This window comes from Coturnix japonica, chromosome 10, assembly GCF_001577835.2.
Source record: "Coturnix japonica isolate 7356 chromosome 10, Coturnix japonica 2.1, whole genome shotgun sequence".
Classification (NCBI taxonomy): Eukaryota; Metazoa; Chordata; class Aves; order Galliformes; family Phasianidae; genus Coturnix; species Coturnix japonica.
In genome coordinates, this window is record NC_029525.1 from 10,718,396 (window position 1) to 10,738,681 (window position 20,286).

At 38.4% G+C, this 20,286-nt stretch overlaps 1 long non-coding RNA gene across 3 annotated transcripts in view; it reads left to right on the plus strand.

The window, feature by feature from the left end:
• The window catches only part of LOC107318789, a 48,563-nt gene that overhangs the window by 18,834 nt on the left and 9,443 nt on the right, over nt 1–20,286 (plus strand). The window contains exons 3-8 of one of the 3 annotated variants that reach the window (XR_004308569.1): nt 1,399–1,539; nt 4,718–4,811; nt 7,468–7,512; nt 9,865–9,968; nt 10,873–11,008; nt 12,202–14,788. This is a non-coding gene — a long non-coding RNA (uncharacterized LOC107318789). Of the gene's footprint in view, nt 1–1,398; nt 1,540–4,717; nt 4,812–7,467; nt 7,513–9,864; nt 9,969–10,872; nt 11,009–12,201; nt 14,789–20,286 lie in introns of those variants that run through there. The other 2 variants (XR_004308567.1, XR_004308568.1) reach the window with 2 other exon arrangements.

Sequence of the window (20,286 nt, forward strand, 5' to 3'; positions counted from 1 at the left end):
TTTTCTGTGCTGCCAGATGTGGTCCTCTGAGCCTTAGCAGCCTGAGGGCAGCCAGACACAGTTTTGCAGCTGCCTTGTGAAAATCCCAGTGGCTGAGACCTCAGTGCTGTTAGGATGTACAGATATGTCCAAATTCTTGGAATTCTTTTGGGGCCTATCCTGAGCCCCAAAATATTCCCAAACTCCTGCAGTAGATGCGCGCTGCCTGCCTAACATGCATGCACCTGATCAGCTGTAGGTGTCCCTGTTCAGTGTAGGGCAGTTGGACCAGGACTGCTTAGCTTCCATCTCTGGAACAGGAGAGGTGAAGCCTACTGTATTCCCCTGGGGAAGTTACTTTGCTTGGTGCCTCTGTGCTTATGCTACTAGCCTTTATTTTTGTATTTCCTGAGTCATTCTTCCAAAGGATTTTTTGTTTTGAGGCTTATTATTATTAATACTTAGCCAAAGCTTATTTTGCTCTCTGGAATGAGTGTATAATGTGTCTGTCCTCAGCTGGGATATGGCTCTTACATACTTCCACTCCTACTCTCATCGTACTATCTAACTAGGAGTGTAAATGTCTATTTGCTGCTCCAGTCTAATTTCTGAAACATTTGTAAGGCAGTTTTTCTTATTGAGAATTTAGAGCAACATATTGTTTCTTAGAGTAAAACAAGAATGTAAGTTGAAGCTCCCATAGCATTTTTATTTCTTCTGGAAGATATGGTCCAATTTTGGGAATCAGTTGGCTGCACATCCCTGTTGATACTGGAGCATAATATTCATTTATCATGTCTGTAAGGTCTGTGTGTTTTGTCAGTAAAATACTCATGCAGCTGTTCCTTGAGCCTCATCTAATCCCTGAGTCCATCCATCCTGGAAATGTGTGTCAGTGTGTCACTGCTGTTGATGAAATTTTCCTTTTTCACAGTCTGTGCCTCCCCTCTATTTATCGTTTGAATTGTCTCAGATTAACTCTGTAGTCCTTACTGTCACCTCTTCTGCCTTTTCTATCTATTTACCTGCTAGTTATGCCCTGCTCTGACTGCCTCTTCTCCCTTTGCCTGCTGCTTTATTTATTGATGTATGGCTCATTTCACCCCAGGCCACGTAATGACTACTCTTCTTCCCTTGCTGAGGACTTGAATAACATACTTTCATAAATAGGTAGGGATAGGTTGCTTTCTGCACTTCAGGCCAAATTAGAGTTGCAAATGCCATTGTCTATAACAAGGTGCACATTTAATGTATCATACAGCACTTTGGAAATGTATGTTCCTACATGTGATTCCTCATTTAGATCACTAATTATCCCTGATTATATTATGGCTGCTGTTGCATCAGTGCTAGTTTTTTGTTGTTGTTTATTTCTATCCCTCCTTTCTTTTTTAACAGCTCTTACCCTCTTTCTTGCAGGTAACCCATTCAAAGGTTCTGTTATTCAGTGGTGTAATCCTCCCTGCCTCCACTGAGCATAGGATCAGTCCTCTCTGTCTGAAGTTCTATTTCCTGACTTGGGCTGGAGCACTGTGTACATTGTACAGCACAAGAAGTAGGGTATGGGCATACTTGCAGTTTCTGGAACTGCTGCCAAGGCAATCATCACAAGCTGTGACTAAATATTGTGTTTCTTTGGGTTCAGAAAAGCAGAATAACTTTTCCCAGCCTCACAACATGAGTTAATATAGAAATGATATCAATACCTCCTTTTTAAGGCATGTGAAAATACAATGGGAGCAAAAGTCCAAATCTGCAGTTCCACAATGTATTTATCATGTTCACTGACTTTTTCATGTAGGTTTTAATTATCCTTTTGTCAAATCTGCTTGGCTGCCTTCTTTAACTTTGGACTAGATAACCTTTAAGGTCTCTTCCAACTCAAACAATTCCTTCATCTCAACTCCAGCTTTAAACATCTCAAATGGTTTTCCAATTTCTACTTATTTCACAGCCTAAATTTGATACAAGGAAAAAAAAAAAAAAGCTCTGCTTCAGGTTATTAAGGTATGTTTTGAGTTTGTATATGGTGAGAATCACCAAATATGCCTATCAAAATACTTGGGTTTATGTCTTGGATTTACGTCCAGTTGATTCTGAAGAGTAATATTTAATGCTGACTTGCTTTTAGTTCTCAGTTTGGAGCTGCCGGTAACTGAGAATTGTCTGCAAAGGGAAGGAGGAATGGTCTACTAAATTCAAACAACTTCCTTTCCACCTGTTTCTTTGCTTTATAGGTTTATACCTTAAGTTCTAGAGATGCCATGAGCAAAATAACCCCCTAAATGAAAGGGAGATATTTAAGGATGAATGCTGTTCTTCTCCTGCTTCCTTCGCTGTGTTTCCCCCTTCCCTACCTCATTTGCTTCCCAGTCTGACCAGCTGCACAAAACCATGCTGCTATTCCTACTGTGCATTCCCATGGGGTAGAGATGGCTATTATTTTGACATCATCACAGTTGCTGATGGATGACTACAGGGGAGAGAGATTAGGAACCCTGGGAATAGTTCAAGGCCAAAGATGACATAAGATAGGGGAGACCAATAAGACATAGGATAGGATAGCTTGAATAGCCTTATAATCCCAAACTTGAGGTGGTTGGCAGCAGCCTGCAGGTTCTGAGTATTTATGAAAAGCTTAAAAGAAGTAGATGGCCAGAGACTAACAGAATCACAGGGCTTGGGAGAGGGACCTCAAGAAGTTATCGGGAGCAACCCTTCTGCTAAAGCAGGTACCCTACAGTACGGCTCACAGATAGGCATCCTACTCCCATGTGATCACTTAGGTGTGTGTGGCCCTCCATCCCCCAAATGCTTGAGAGAAGAGGTTTCAAGTACCTCCTCCATTTTCTCAGCTTTGACCTGAAGCAGAGGATAAAGGATTATTGTTGTCATTCAAAGCCATCTGGAAAAGCTTTTTGTGGCAGAGCTGTACCATTTCAATGACCGTGAAACAGTGGGAGTATGAGAACTTTACTGTGTCACTACATTTATATGCCCTGCCTTAGCTGCTCTCTGTTACTTAACACTGTTCTTTCAACGTTAGTTCAAAATGCATTTGCCAGTTTGCTGAGATCACTGTTTTTCCCTTACTGCTCTGAAAGCCACAAAGGTAAAATGTTTGCCATTCATTGTTTTACCATTTTTAATCTTTTATTTCAATTGTGTTCATGCTTCAATAAGGTTCTTGTCTGTAGTCATGAAAGCTAAGGAAGTAATAAAAATGTTTTGTAACAGCTGTAATAAGGTGCAACATAAAAATAAACTATCCCACAGCAAGTATTTCACAACAAGTATGTAATCAGGAAAAAACTGTCCCCCAAGTAACATGTTAAAGGTTGTGACCAGTGACCAGATTACCAGTTTTACTCCCAGATTTTCTTTCATCTTGCAACAGCAAATGAGAACCTGTAGTATGTTTGTTGATGTAACGTGCTCAGGTCATGAGCTCTCTTCATTTTGAGATCTGTATCTGAGCTGTAACACAATTTTTTGTCACGCTAGCATCTCAAAGACTAAATCATGGAGTTGCTTATAATTCTGCAATGTATCAGACAATCTGATCTCAATTAGATTACTAACTGCAGTACAAACCACAGACATCAGTTCCTAGCAAGCACGCCCACATTATTTCTAGATGGTGTGTTCTATTTATCTTCATTTTTAGTGGTTTCGTTGCAGCTTTATAATTAAACCTGTCTCTCGCATCCTAGGGGAAGAAAAAGTGCTCTGTAGTCATAGCCAGTTGGACATCCTTATGTGTTAGGAAAGTGTTGCAGTGATAGCTGTTCCACATGTTTTCTGCATTGTTATACAGTGTTCTAGAGTTTTTCAAGCCATAGAGTACTTGGAACAACTAAATGAATTGCCTTGATGGATGCCATTTCATATGTCATGGCCTATTTGTGAATTTTAATTGAAGGATTTTTGGGCTGATTACATTCAACAGCTATTTCCATGAGTTCAACAAAGCTCTTGAGATTTATCTCCTTTAGGTTCTTTATTTGTATGTCATCACCTTATTCTTCAAATACACTTTAAAAAGAGCAGTTGTACAGTACCTATAAACTCCTGTATGGGAGCCTTATAAATTTGAATGCTCAGGAATGAAGGTGCTCAAAAGGCCTATTGCACATCAGTTTAGTGGGCATGGTGGAGGTGAATTAATGGTTGGAATAGATGATCTTAAAGGTCTTTTCCAGTCTTTATGGTTCTCTGACTCTAAAGTCACTCAACAATTAGGAAGCATCAGGGTTAAAATTGCTGCATATAAACACGCATTGTCAGGGATTTTTTGAAAGGTATCAAAACCCATTATGAACTCCTGGAAAAAAGCAGACAAGCACTGCTCCACATTTTGCGTATCTTTATAATTTTGAAAGTAACAGTAAAGGGTGTTTTAGTTGGAGTTAACCTTCAGTGGCTTTCTACCAGTACTGAGCACAACAGGTATACCAAAATCATTCTGCAGTGCTACACAGCTTGTCAGAAACATGGGTTTTATTTAGAAGTTTAAGGGATTTTCTCCAGAATCTAAACCTGAAAAAAAGGTAGTAGGAGCATCTCAAAGCACATAAATTTTAAGTCCTTCACAGAAGTGAGATGAGTGCAAAATTACCAGCCGTATAAAGTTCTTTAGAAGAAACAGGTGCTCTTTGCTTTTGAATGACTAATCTAAATCCAAAAGTATTATTATTATTTTTTTTTAGGCTAAGCGTGAGTTTCTTTCATTTTTCAGTCCTGAGCCAAGTCTTTACTCTTTGAAGATGTCATTAAAACCACCTCAAAGTCTCCCTGACTCACACTGTATGATTTTCAGGAATTGCTTAAAGGTAAAGCTAAATAATGATATGACTTTGTGCCACGGGGTGGTTAATTAACAAATGCAAAGAGCGATGAATTAGTGTGCTATCCATGAATGTATCTTTCTGATAGCTACTTGGTTTGCAATTATGCCTGGTTTAATATGATGATAATACTAAGAAGTTGTGGCTTTTGAAAATGACCTTTGTTTTGGGAGAAACTCTAATTTGTCTGACATGACTCACTGGTGTCTGTGCTTTTCTAAGGGTTTTGTTGTTTTATTTTTGGGTTTGTTTTTTTGGCTTAGCTTGGAATGAACCACTGACTTATGCAAATAGATATGTTAACATGGAAGATAACATGCTGTCATTTATTTAAAAGGAAGAAAGCAGGACCACACTGAACATTGGCTGTTGCAAAGTTAATGGTTGTACAATGCTTCTAAATGCATTGTTTTGTATTTTTAACAACATTTGGGCTATTCAGAATTCTCTGGATTATAGATCACTTTTACATTACAGAAGGAGATAATGACTCCCTCTATTACTACTGATGGATGTTTCAAGTTAAATGTGCTGATACATCATTGCTTTGAAGGTTAGAGACCTCATGATAGAGAAATAGAGACTGACTTTCAGTGTCCCGTGCCAAAATTCCTTTTATCTTTCACTAGTGTTTTTTGCTACATGTAGTAGCCACAAAGGTAGTAACAGGAGGAATATTACGACTTTATTTCTGGCCAGGCAAATCCTAGCTGATCCTATTATGAGCAACTCCTTTCTTTCAAGGAACAAACTTCTAGAGGGTGAGAGGGTGAACAGTTTCACTCATAGCGCCGTGTTTTCCACTGATCAAAAGCACCTTTGATTCTCAGATGATGTAGAAAATAAAATTCTGACTAAATTTGATTTCAGTTCATGGTATTTAGGAGAGACTACTTCAAGCAATTAAGCAAGCATTCATTTTTCCTAGTCTGGTATGCAGTCATAGTAATGCAGGGCATTTGTTGGACTTAAAATAATGTATTGAATGTTCTAGCTTTTTTTTCAGGAGACAACTTCATTAAGTTTTGCTTTTCCTCATTCTTTCATTTTTATATGAAGAGTGACAACAGTGGAGATCTCCAGCTGATGTACTCCAACAGCAAGAGTCTAGAGAAACATGCAAGATTAGTCTCATTTAGATCTCAAATGACTGTTCATGTCTTTAACCAATGTCATGCTTTTCCTTCAAACGTGGTTTCCATACTGCCATTTGTGTCTTCCAGTATGATAAGCTACAATGACTGAACTCAGCTTGTGCCAAAATAGATACATCTCTAGCACTAAGGAAAACCCTTGCAGACAACCGTCTGTGTGTTCCAGGTTTCTAAATAGGAGAAATGAATTTGTTCCAAATTTGGGTAGAATTCGGTCTCAGAAAAGTAGTTTGCTTGAAAAATGGAAAGATGTATTTTGGTTAGGTAGTGGCCTGCTGTTCAGAGCTTCCCTGTGACTCTGAGCTCTCTCCCCTTGCTGGATATTGAACACTGACTGCGCATGAAGGAGGACCTTCCACAACATATTGTTGCAATGGTTTAATCCAAAAGAGCCTGAATCTGCTAAAGGAGGAACTTGAACCTTTTGCTCCCACTAAGACCAAATGATCTCTGCTGATATGAGCAGTTTCTATGAGAAAGTGAGCTGCATCTGAGAATTTCCTTTCAGAACTGATAAACAACACAAATTCTTGATCAAGTTTACTTACTAGTCAAAACATAATATTGATTGAGAAGAAGAAGAAAAAAAAGCAGTGTTGTACATTGCTTGCAGTTAATACTTTTTTATGAGATACTGTGAACAAAACAGATGAAGATAGTAATGCAGGTTATTGCTTTGCCTTATTTTGTCAGTCATGCATTCAGATATTATACCACAGGCAAAAACAATTTCATGGCCCCTGATATATCTGCATCACATCCTGTTTGAAAACCAATAAAAAGATTGAGTGAATTGCCTGGGAAGGGACTGTAGCATTCAGAAGTCCCTAGCTCTGTAACCAAAGATTTTAATCCTTATCTTGTTGGACATTTCTTTCCATCTGTAAATGGAGAGAAATGATCATTTTCAGAATTAAATCAAAATTTAAGACTGCAAATTATAGTAAAATGGCAAGTTATAGTATTTCTACTTAAACATTTAATGGGTTGCCATAGAGAACCCTTCTGTGCTTAAATTAAAATGGCGCTATCCAAAAAAACGAAGCTAATATTTCTTGGCTACAGAAAGCAGATGAATTCAATCAATGAAGTCAGTGGGAAATGAAAAGGGAGAATATTCTCTTGGTTTGGGTGATTTCAGGTGTGTTTACTTGTCCTTTTGTGTGATCTTTCTTTAAGTGTGAAATGTCTGTTATTTCCTATACACAAATTTGTTCTGTGAACGCTGTTTTCTTAGTTGTCTCATTTTGAATCATCTCTGTTTTCTGTAGTTTCTAAAAAAATCAGCTGACTTTTAGGTAGTTGATGTTCTAAGTGTTAATGCCATAGGACTACAGGTTATTGATGGGAATTCAAACACATCCCGCTGGGTTTTAGTACATCGCTCAAAGAGCCCAACTGCAGTTTTGCCCTCCTCTATAGCAGATGTGTAGTGTAATGAGAAGAAAAATCCAATCACTGATATCTTTGTTGAAATTTTTTCACAGAACGTGTTGTGCACAGTGCAGGAGTGGATGTGATGAATCCTGCAGGTAAACACAACTGTTCTTGTTTGCAGAATGGAGTGTTTTAGTTTCTAAGTTATTGTGCTGCTCATCCAGTTCACTGCATGTACTTTTCCCTTACTAAACTAATATTTGGGTTCAAATGTTCACTCTAATGTCAGGACCTGATATTTTTACTTCTTCTCCCTTTCTCTTAATTTTATTGATTTTTTTCTAAGCCAAACATTCCATAAATTAGTTCTAATAGAAGGATTATTGTGGAATGTGATATAATTGGCAACTGATTGTTGATGTAGGAGATTTATGTTGGCCTTACAGTAATAGTTTCTTATAATTGAAAACATATGTGATTTTCAGTGTCTAGACTTGGGAACTTTCCCAGGAAGGAGTTCCAGGTGGTTATCTAACTGTAATAAGCCAAATGGCTACCACTCAGTCTGCAGACATGGGAAATATGCAAATACTACTGGCAAATGTAATTATTCCATAAATCTGCATTTAAATCACAATATATTGATTTACATCTAATGGTTTGACCAGCTTGTTCATTTTATAGATTCATTTAATTTAATTTTATTTTTTTTGTAAAACCTGAAACTTTCTTTCCCTTGATTACTCCCTAAACTAAAATAATGTAAAATGCAGAGGTGAAAAGTTCTTGATATGCCTGGATGTTAAAAAGTTTTAACTATGCCACGTGACTGAAGTTAGTTGCATTAGTATATGAAGTAGTAAGTGCTTGAGGTAGCAGTTTGATTGCCGTATATTGAACTAATTCCATGAAATTTGATTAGGTATAGTTAAGTGACATGGCAACTTGAGTTTTCATTTGCTAGCAGGCTAATTTCTGGAAGGCTCTCAGAAAGGAAACGTGTCTGGAAACTGCACAGCCTACTAAAGCATGTGGTGATTTGATATTGTCCTGATCCCAGTTTGTCTCAAACATGCTTTGCACGTTAAAACATCCCTGGAGAAGGAAAACACAGTTGGCTATCCCAGCATGAACACTTTGCAAATATTGTTCTGGGGCCCGCACAGCCTGTGACTCACAATGAATATTTTCAGCTCTGGTTCTTACAGTACAATAGGAAATACAAAGGAAAATAAGTAATTTGCTGGGGCCTAACACAGTGTGACTTGATCATTGTGCTTCAGAGAACAGAAGAGCTACATTAGCAGAAGTGAAAAGTCCTTTCAACTCAGATTTCATATGCCAGATGGCTGGCTCTTGTTCTTCTGTTTTGGTGGTGGTGGGTTGGTTTTTTGTTGTTGTTGTTGTTTTTCCTTTTATCCTACCTGTTAAGATAGCAAAGAATGACATACGTTATCTGGCTCTGCAGCCAAGTGTGTGGTCCAAATTATTTTCACAGAATGCCTGAAAAAGTCTGCTTACTTGCCTGCCTGCCTCAATCATTTTTCTCAACTAATTAGAAAAGTCTGCCAAACGTTTTTGGGCTAAGGCACTAATTATTCTCAAACAAATGTTTCAATTTTGCACAAGTTAGGAAGTGTCTCTGTATTAAATGACTACATGCCAAGATGCCAGAGTAGTTCATCCACTTTTGTTTATCAATATGTCTGTAAGTCCTGCAGGATCAAGGAAATAAACTAGAAAGCACCATTTTAAAGCAAATGGAGATCTGTGGTGTTTGGTGATCTTAAAGGATATAATATGCAATACTTTGTATGTGTTAGTTTTTAATGAGAAGTAGATCTATTTTCCTTCTGGAAATGCTGTTTCTTGTGATATTTGTAATTGCATTGGTCCTCAGATTCTGTTGTTCCTGGCAGAGAAAAAACCTTTTATTATGCCAGACTGGCCTATCTAACCCTGTCTCAGCTTTTATAGCCAACTCTTCACCACCCTATTTCAGCATTAAAGAAGATGGTCCCTCGTGGCAAGGGCATTGCGGGAGAGCCTTCCTTTGTAAAAGTTCAAGTTGAATTTGGCAACCTGAAGAAACTTGAATGGTTTAATTCAAGGGCCTGGACCTGGGTTCTGCGTTTCCCTTCTCAGAAGTGGTGGTGATCTTCTGGAACACTCTCATCCTACTTTGAGTCTGGAAATGTTTTGGTCATACTGGTTTATTTGTGACAAGGTGGACAGTCTGATAGTTTGTTATGTCACTGATAAGATATATGCCACTCATTAGCTGTATCTCTGCTGATGCTGCTAAACTTCTGCCATCTGTCTTTCAAACTGTTTGTCCTTATCCCAAAAGTTGCTCTGTAAGAAGATGATAGATTGCCATACTTAGGAGTCTCTTTGGCTTCTGTTGCATCTGCCCATGTTGTATAACCAACAAAGAACAATTTCCACCAACTGCCTTCCTCTGTTTTTTGAAAGTAGGGGAAACGTGTTCTGGTTTTTTTTTACAGAAAAATACTGTTGGAGCAGCCCTCGAATTGTTTTCCCAAGATGACAAGAGAAACTCAACGGTTTATTTCACAGAGGATAAGTGAAATGATCTGCTTATGAGCCAGTGAGTTTATTTTTTAGATCTGTACTAGCACAAAATTGCTGGATTAAGGTGGTGGGCTTTTTAAGTTTTGTTTCTTGAAGCATATATTAATGGCAAAATGAAGAAATGAAACCATCAGAATGACAGCAGAACTTGGAACATTTCTTTACTTGATTAATTTCCAGAAGCCACCTGTGCCAAGGAAGCAAATGTGCCTAAATACTACAGTATTTGTATCTCTTTGAACAATTATTCACATTAGGGTAATTGAGTAGACATAATTTGTATTTGAATAATGGATTATATGTGTTTCCTTTGTAACATTTCCCTTCCTTCTTTCTAGGGAAAGTACTGAACCTGGTTAATGAATGCTTTCTACCATTAGTTACTTTTTGCCCTGATATGCACCCACTGGCTTAAATGCCATCTGTCTGCATAGTGTGAGGTGTGTGCATTTAAAAAAATAAAAATATTGTAAATTGTTTATAAGGAGGAGATGAAAAGAGTTGGCTCTAGACAATACTGGCAGCTCCTGGCACTGGCTGTGCCTCAGGAGTGCATGCAGACAGAAGAAGTTAAGAGAAGACATTTGGCATTCCTGGTTCTTTAGTGTGATGTAGAACAAAAGACAAACAAGCCGTGAATCCTAGGGTGTATCTCAAGGTTCAGTCCATAGTCATCTCCTACATGTCAAAGAAGCTTTTAAGAAAATAGAAAACTTCTCTGTTTCTATTTTGTTCTTCTTGTCCTTTCAGTGCAAGGTTATTTGCTAGATAATTCTCCCTGCTGGTTTCAAGGTGATCCTTTTGTGGACGTGAATCTTTCTTTCAACATCAGTCACACGGTCTAAACTTAGCAATGACCACTAAATGTACTAAACATTTGGTAACCCTTCTTGGCTTTCTTGACATTTGGATGTCTGCAGGTTCAGCCTTCTCTTGAGGAGCAGAGAAACATGGAGGAGGATCTGAGTTTGTTCAAAGGTGGTAGCTGTTGTCCAAGACCTGTAAGGATCTGGTTGCAGCAAGCAAGAATGTTGAGATATCTATAGCCATGCAGAGGTTAGTGGTGAATCCAGAGTTTTTCTAGTGAAGTTGTATCTTTGTGCCACAAGGCGTATAAAATACACCTATATAAAAAATTCCTATGTCTTCCTTCATCTATTTTAAGGATGTATTGTACATAAAAACACTGCAATCATTGTTAGAATAGTAGGGATCCCATTCCATACATCAGTTATATTATGTTCTTCAAACTTTTCCAAATACAATGTATGTGTTCTCTGTTTAGTTTCTGGAAGCTGTAATAACACAAAAGGAACAGACTGTTTGAATGTTTGACCTGTCAAGGACTATTTTCATAAGTTGACAGAACAGTGTACCTCCAAATCACCTCCATTTACCAGTGAAATATTAGAAATATTATATGGAGCCCATTATAAACCTTCAGAAACAAAAGAAAATTTGGTCAAACTGTTTGCCTTTTGATTGACATCTTGTCAAATTTAAGATAATTCTAAATGGTAAATTGGGTTACCGAGGCCAGAATACTTCTCTTTTTATGCAGCTGCCCATAGATGACTTGATTATTTTTTGTTTGAAATTGAAATTTATGTGTGTCCTCAGAGCATGATAAGTTCAGATACGTGGTTTTATGCTGCATAATCATTTCTGTGTTTAAGATCTTGATTTTTGTGGGGGAAAAAACACTGGTTTTTGGGATTTATTTTTTTATTTTTTATTTTTTTTAAGTGAAAAGCTGAACTTTCTATCCAAGAACATTTCCTATTTTGTATATCTTCTCATATGAGTTTGCAGAAGTGCAGTGTAAATCCAGTGGGAGTAGCATTCCAGTGTCGCTACATGAGTGTTACATTATTTTAAATCAAACAGGTTTAGTGGTGTAAAACCTGCTGCCCCTCTTTCTCGTGATGTATTGCTACAGTTATAGTCGGTTCAGCAGAGATCTACTTGTACTTTATTTCTTATTTTCCTCTTCTTAGAAGAATCCCTTTGGAATTTTTTTTTCCAGTATCTTTTCTCAAGTGAAGTGTTAAAATGTGTTAAAATTGACATAATTGCAGGGAGGTTTCCAAATTGGCAATTTTTCCTTCAAACGAAGGTCACTGAATTATTTCTTCATAGCTTGGTAGCGTTTTCCCCATTCACACTTATTATGTAACTATAAGAAAACTTCATCTATGAACAGATTTCATAGAGCTTATCATTTATACATGACCTTTTTCTTAATGCAGACTAAAGGACATCCTGACTGCAAGTTGGAGGCTGGGCCCTTGGCTTGTTTTATTCTGCAGAGGAAATATGTCAGTGCTCTCCAAGAACCCAGTAAATTGCTCTTTCTGTGGTGTCTGGGAGAGCGATGAATTGCTCTCTCAGGGGTGTCACTAACTCTTAGGTTGCTTTTCAGTGCATCACCGAAGTCTGTGTATTGCATAAAGTAATTTTCACATGAGAGAAGAGCATTTTCTTAGCTGGGTTAGCTGTAAACTCACCCTAAGGGGCATGGAGAACAATGAATGCAAGACTTTAAGTTGTCAGGTACATGATTGCACATAATACTAATCTAATCACAAGCTTTGAGATGGAAAAAAAATAGGAGAAAGGGAGGAAATACACTATCCCAGAGAGAGATGCTGACACCGGACAAGCAGCAGGGATAATTCTTTCTGTTCTCTGATATATTGGTGTGACTGCTGTTGTGCTTGGCAGAAAACACTCAGCCTAAAAAGCTGTAAACTTTACAGCTCTTTGCACTGTGTCGCTGTGTTAAAGAACCCAGTAGGGTGCAACTATGGAAAAGGATTTCTTGAAAATCTTGTCAATATATTTTGTCATTCCTTGATTGACTGAACTGCGAGCATAAGCTGTGCATTTTAAGACCAATACTTTTGTTTTACAGAATAACAGCATGGAAACTAAAATCCATTACTTGGGGCAGAGTCATGTCATTAAGGTCAGAAAAGACCTCAAAGATCCTTGAATTCAGCCATTATCCCATGCCCACCATGCCCTCTAAGCCCCAGCACCATGTTCTATCCCAGCCATATTCCTCTCTTCAATTTTACTGGAAATGTCTTAGTAACAAACACTTCAAAAACAGAGTCAGAACAATGCACAAGAATTCAGCTCAGAATGAATTTGGTTGCAATATATAATTGAGCAGCAGAGTGAGAGAGTTTTGAAATTATGGAGTTGATTTTAACAGTTAACACTAGCATTAAATACTCTATATTTTAAGCTCCTGCCTATTGACATTTATAGATAGAAATAGTGATCTGAATTCCCCTTGTGGGTTTGGCAGATAGGGTTGAAAGTTGTTTCATTTTTGTATGTAATTTTCTTTTGGCAAGAACGTGTGCGGGTGGTGGAGGAGAGGTCAGTTTGTCTATGTTTATAGGTGCTGACAAGTTGTCTCAGATTTATTTTTAATTCAGCTTGTTTAAAAATTGCATGGCAGTATGTTTTGTTTTTTTTTAAAATACACAATTGCCAAAAGTTTTCATGTTAAACTTTGTGTGTGTGCCATTGCTTCCTATGACAGAAACTGGCTTCGTTGATGTATAGTGCATTAGTTAAACAATAGCTGGTTAAACCTGAGCTTCCAGAAGTTCAGTCATCACCTCCATTTGTTGGAAAGTTATGCATTCTGTGGTTTTGGTGTGTCATAAGAACTAGTTGATGCTTCTACTAATTAACCCAGTCAGTAATGCAACTTTTTTAGATATTTCTTTTTTTACTGATGTGAATGAACTCTCACTGAGACGCGTTATTCAATGAGAATAAAAAGATTCATTTTCCAGGTATTTGAAAGAGATTTTTCAGAGTTGGCAAAAATGATTATGGAAGTTTTGCTTATTTCTAAAGAAGATGAAATTCACATAGTTTGGAGCAATTTACAGAAGAAATTTGTTGCAATTAGAGGCAGAGGTAACCTGTAAGTGCTGTGATTATCTCAAGTGTTTTCAGCCCATGTGGATCACAACCAGCATGGCTTTGTCCCTGATTACTACAGAGGAGTTGGACTAAATGACATTTAACAGTCCTTTCCAACTTCACTGTATGATTTGCATACAGGTGCTTGGGGAAGGTGAGTGAAGGAGCAGCTCTCCTGGATGCAGCCCTTGCAGGCTGCTCTTGTAGGGCTACCACTGCCTTCTGCTGCACAGAGAGAAAACTGTTTTCAAGCACAATATTGGTAAAGGGAATTGCTGCAGTACTGTGACCAGGCAGATCTTCTCTCAGCTGTATTGCGTTGTTACCGAAATGGTATAAAATCATTGTCAGATTGAGAGCCAGGGGCTGCACAGAGTAGAGGCACTCTCTTCCTTAGAATGGCAGTTTCAAAAGGCTTTGGGCCAAGCATTGCAACTCTTTAAAAATAATAATAATAATAAATGAATGTCCCCTTATGAAATTCAGTTGGATATTTCTATCCAATGTAAGCCAACTCAGGATGTGAAGCAATTAGCACTTCTGTAGATGGTAATCATCCATGGCAGTCTTACTTGGGTAGCTTTAGCCGCAGCTCTTTGGTTGCACCTTTTCTTTTTCTTTATCCAGAATGAGATGTATCACTTGACCATGGACTGATCTGAAATGAAAACTTAGATGAAGAGCAGTGCCAGTAGTAGTAAATGGTTACGCTGCAGGAATCAGAGCCAGCTGAAAATTAGAATTTTTGAAAGGGGGGTTGGAGTCTTAATCTCAACCAGCTCTGGAAAAATTGCAGCTCTGTTCTCCACAGGGAAGGAGGAGGGGGAAACGTTGATTCAGAAAACATGTGCTGCGCTCCACTGTATAAATCTGGATTTCAAAAATAAACTTTTTTAGCATGCTTGAAAGTTGTTGCTGACTACTGCCAACTAGAAGATTTAATAAAGAGTTTAACTTAGAGCAGCCTGAGCCAGCTCTGCAAACACATGCTTTCCTGCTGAGATCAGAACGAATATCAGTGCGGTGTGCAAGAGCCAGACTGTACGAGCAGGGCTGTCTGCATGCATCCCTCATCTGAATTCAGTTATTGTTATGGCTGGCACAGTTCCATGGCTGTAATCATTGCAGAGTGTGTCCAAAGATCTGCTCCAAACTCAATCGTGCTGCTTACATTTTTCAATTATTTTAGTAAGGCTCTTTCATCTGCAAGCCTAGTCTGTCTGGTGAATGGACACATTTACCTTCTCAATTATAAATCTTTTTATAATCTCTTGTGCTCTCCCTACATACCTTCTAGTGTTGGATTTTTGTACTTCTTGGAGTTCAGCCATTTGTGAAAAGCCTTTTAACATAAAGACAGCAAAAAATTATCAGATTGTGTAAGAAGTCACATTTTTCATTAGAACTTTTTGAGCTGCTTTTTCAAATCTATCTTTAATCCAAATATACTTGAGTCAGTGTCTTGATGGGGTAGATATGGGAAGGGAGTTAAAAACAGATTTCTGTTTTCAGCCAGGAGTTCAGCTTTTGTCTAGTGATGTGTGCTGATGGGAGAGGACTGAATTGGTGAGGGCAGCACATCGTGGTCAGACCTCCAGACATCTCCCAGAGGGGCTCAGAGTACTGAGAAATGAGCTGGGCTGGTTCTGGGAGGAATGAGACTTTGAGTAGAGCTGATTTGGAGGAGACCTGTCAAGCCATGCTCAAATCTATATAGCCAGATATGTTGCATCCAGGGGAAATCCATAAATAAAGAAAGGATCCTCTTATACACGTGGCCATGTGAACAAAGGTTTGATTTGATTACCTTGTTTACAAGATCTATAACAAAGCACTGACCACCAGTTCAGAGGTTTCCTAGTAATGGCTTGTACTGTGAGCCTGAACTGTCTTAATATTCCAGCATTTAGTCTCAGTGTTCAGCATCCTGACAGGGAAACTCTGGAGTCACACTTCCATGTTTCTCTTCTAACCATTCTTGCTATTCTAAAATAAATGCCAGTGCAGCAATGGGTTAGTTAGCAAAGCAAACAACGTCTTTATGAGTGAGTGAAAAACTTTTCTTCCTTTATGCCTGATGACACAACAACATTAATAAATAATTGGCTTGGTAGTGCTTACAAAATAGAGCTTTCCAGCAATGTTGCCTTTCTTTCAATGCACAGCATGATGTGATCTGTCTGAAATAAATTCTAGTAAATATTTGCGCTTCTCACAAGAACTGCCATTTGTTGTTACTGCGAACAGGGCAGCTAAAGGGGCACCAAGAGGGGCCTTTGTGGGATTGGTGTACTGGGGAAGCTTGTGCTGCAATTGCTTCTCTGTAGATAAACTGAATTATTCAGCCCTGTTTCTAGCACATTTTTAGTACAAATTCCCTTTGGCAAAACGCAATAGTAGAATAAAAAATTAACTAAATCACTTTGGGAAAAGAACATGGATAAACATTGAGTTTTTTTTGTTTGTTTTTTAATTATGTTTTGGGATGTATGATAATTATCTTTGAGTGAATCCAGTGTATCTCACGATAATGGCAAGATCTGCAATGTAAACAACTACCAGATAGATAAGGGTAGTCCTAGAATACCTAGGCAAAATGTCTGTTCACACTCATATCCAAAATACAGTAAAAGTAAGCATTTTCCTGGAGTATTTGCCTGGAAGCCTTTTGGATGATCAATCTAGTTTGAAGGATTTTAAGTTTTGCTGAGTACTGTTGTACTGTAGTGTTGAGCCCCCCAACTCCTGTTCTGACCAGCATAGGCTTCTTTTCATCCTTTCCCTGTTCGTATTTTTCTATGGAGTGCTGCTATCTGTAACAACAGATACTCTAGATCCACGGATAAAATTTTGCAGTCATACATTCTCAGGTATCAAAAGACATGGTTGAAAGATTAGGCTCCCTTGCTTAGAAACTGAGTTCTGCATCTTGGATGCTTCCTCTGAAGCTTTACATGAATGTGGCTGTTTGTGGTTTCTCTCCCTTTGCTTGGTTTATTTTGGTTTACAGTCACGATGGGAGGAAAAAAAAAAAAAAAAAAAAAAAAAAGCCAAAATGAAAAGAAAAATGAAACAAATGCTAATTGGAGCCAATCAGTCTCTGCGTCTTTTTCTGAGAGAGAAAGCATTGAGGTTTAGTTTTATTGTGTCGCTCTGAAGCACGAGGCTGGTTCAAGGAAACAGCTGGCAATAAGCATTCTGCTAACAGCTAGGCAATTGCACTGAGGTAACGCTGCAGGACTGAGAAACCAAGAAAAGAAATAGAATTCAAATGTAAGAACTGTGCAATGTTTAGGGGGGGAAAAAAAAAAGTAAAAAGAGGAGAGCTTGTAGATGCTGGTGGCTTTGTTCCTTATTCTTGGAGCTCCACGTGTGTGCTGTTGAAAATACAAGTCATGAGGAAGTGTTTTGGATATGAACTAGGCTGTTTTGAAATGCCCATCTTGCTGAAGTTTATAGGAATGACAGGGAAACATGATAGCTGAAGTTTCAATGGATTGTCCCATTTGGCAGTCATTCCCAGCAGAAAACAACACCCTGGGAATTTTGCTTGGCGCAACGTACTGCACTTTTTCCATGGCCTGACTTCAGCTATGTAAAATCTACTTAGGAAAAGGTGGTTTTAAAACTTCAGTTATTGGCTTAGAGTCAAGGGTATTGGGGTGGAGGCAGTCAGGCTTGGATATTTAGCTGCTGTTCTGTTTTCATCTAACCCCAGACTGTTTTGTCCTAGAAATGCAAATTCCCAGCATCGTCTCACTTAACTGAGATGTTAAATTTAGGATCGTTAAGTGTCCTGGATTCTCAATATAGTCAATGAGATACAAGTATCTCCAAAGGTAATGTGACCCTTGTAATAGATGGATCTGCTCCTGAGGGTGACTTTGCTTGTGTGGTTGTGAGAAGTAGTTATGGCTAAACTCACAATTTGGGTGTCTAACTTACATAGTTGTATGTGTGCGAATTGTGCCCCAACATGTCTTAGTAAACATTTCTTCTTTAGGCAAAATGCCTTCTGGTATCAGATGTACAAAAACATGACTTAAAAGGCCTGAAAGGTGTGCAGATACTGTTTCAGAAGCTGAAACTCTGGCTTTAGCTGCTAAATAAGGAGAGAAGGGCAGGATAAAGGAGAGAAACAGTAGATGTTATGCAGTGGATAAATGTAGGAAATAAATGAAGTATTGAATATTGGGAAATGTACCATTAAGTCCTCTGATTCTGTAGGGAGGTGGAGTGAGATGCTTGATGTCTGGTATCAGAAGCCAAAAGAAATTGGGGAGACAGAGAAAGATGTGCTGCCATCAGATGAAGGGATGATGGAAAGCACAGAGCTGTGCTGAGGGCAGAACGTGTGAAGATCAGAGAGATGCTGTGCCAGGTGAATAGAGGCAATAGGGGCATGTTGTAAAATACATTAGAGGTTATGCAGGATGCTCTTAGTGTTCTCTTTGGAACAAAATAAATGGTACAGCCCCATTTTGAATACTTTGTGCAATTCCAGCTGTCCCATCTCAAAAACCATGAGATGTTGAGATGCAAAAAAGGTGACTTGATCAGGGATGGGGTGGCTTCAGTGTGAGAGTGTCAGAAAGCCAGGTCTTTCCAGCTTTGAGAAAAAGTGACTAATGAGAGGAAGCAGGGTATATTTGAGTCATGTGAAGTCATGAGTGATGTGCAGAAAGTGAAAATATAGTGATTATTTATTATTTCTCTCTAGACAAGAGACCAAGTGAAGTGACCAGGCTGAGCTTAATTAAATTATGGAAGCCATTGCTACAGGATGTTGAAGATGCCAAAATATAAATGGTTTCTTAAAGTGATCAGATGAACTCAGAGAAGAATAGTTCACAAAGACCCATTAAAGATACTGATGTGGCGCCAGCCTGCAGTTCAGAGGAAGTATCTAAACTGCAGGTCTCCTTAGAATTTGTAGGGCATACCATGTACTTGCTTGTGTTCATGTCCTTCCCTGAAGTATCCATTCTGGCTGTTATCAGATACAAGATACCAGGATAAATGAATCTTTGGTGCAACCCACTGTATGGCTTGTTTTTTGCTGAATCATCCAATGAAGGTCTGCAGACTAGATGCAGTTTAGCTCTGAAAATTCTAATTTCTACTTATGATGTTATTCTTTGGCTTGTAATGTTATTTAATCTCTTGCATAAAAAAACAATCAACTGGTACAACTTTGTGTCTTATTTCCCAGTGTGCTCTCCTGAATTGTGTTCTGTGTGTCATCTTATGTTGCTACTGGCTCATATTATATGTGTATTAAGCTGATCTATGCAAATAATTTTTCTGCACTTCTTTTTCTGTAGCTGTTTAATAAGAATACTGACCCTAGGTCAATTACCTTTAATTATCTAGAAGTTTTCTTTTAAGTGTTAGTATAACCTTGGAAAATTATTAACTAATATGTAGACCCTTGTGTATAGTTCTCATTGAAGGCTGTTCTGCTAGCAATTAATATAATGGAATTGCCACTATCTTTTTGGAGTTATTAGTCACATCACTCAAAATAGTTTTTGCTTCAGCCGCCATTGCCCTGACTTCTTTAGAATAGCAGTATTTGTAGTCTCCTGCTGAAGTAGTGCTGAACCAAGCAGTAAACACAGTGGGATGCTGTAAGCATTCTGTAGTTCCTCTAGGGCTTACCCTACAAAGAATTTCATTTTTGTGTGACAGTTGCTAGCAGGCCAAGAAGCTTTTGTTTAACCTTCAGCATGCAAACTGATCTTCATCTAAAAGTTTGGATGGCATTTACTCTGAATGTAATTTGTTGGGGAATATCTGCTCTTCCCTGTGTGTGTTTAATACATATGGGTTAGTAGTCTTACTGGTGCAAATTAAGAGTTCTGTCAATAAAGTTTTATCTCTAGCAGACGTTATGAATCCTTCTGGAGAATTGCTCATGCAAACCTGGACTCATATAGGTTTATTTACTGGTGCCTTTAAGGGGTTGTTTACAAGTAACTTAGAAAAATATGCAAAATTTGACATTCCTGTTGAGGTGGAAGGGGATTTCAGTGTCTTAAAAATGTAAGTAATAAAAGTCAAAATATTTTACATTTTTTCAAAGTAACGATTAGCTCTTCTGACTCTGTCAGACTTCCCACTGATGCCAGCTATGTATCCCAGGGGTCTGGAAAAAGTGAGAATCCTTGAGGAATTGATGTAATAGTCTATTGTTACTTGGCATGAGTGAATCTTACATCAACAGGAAGCACTGAGCACCCTACCAGCCTCCTGGTGTTTGACCTGAGACCTATAGGATCTGAAAGGGAAGTGCTATTTGCAGAATAGAGCAATCCTAGAGTTTGTGGCTGTGGAAGCCCAAGATTTTACAGCACTGTAGAGAGGTACCCTCACTGGAAATCAGG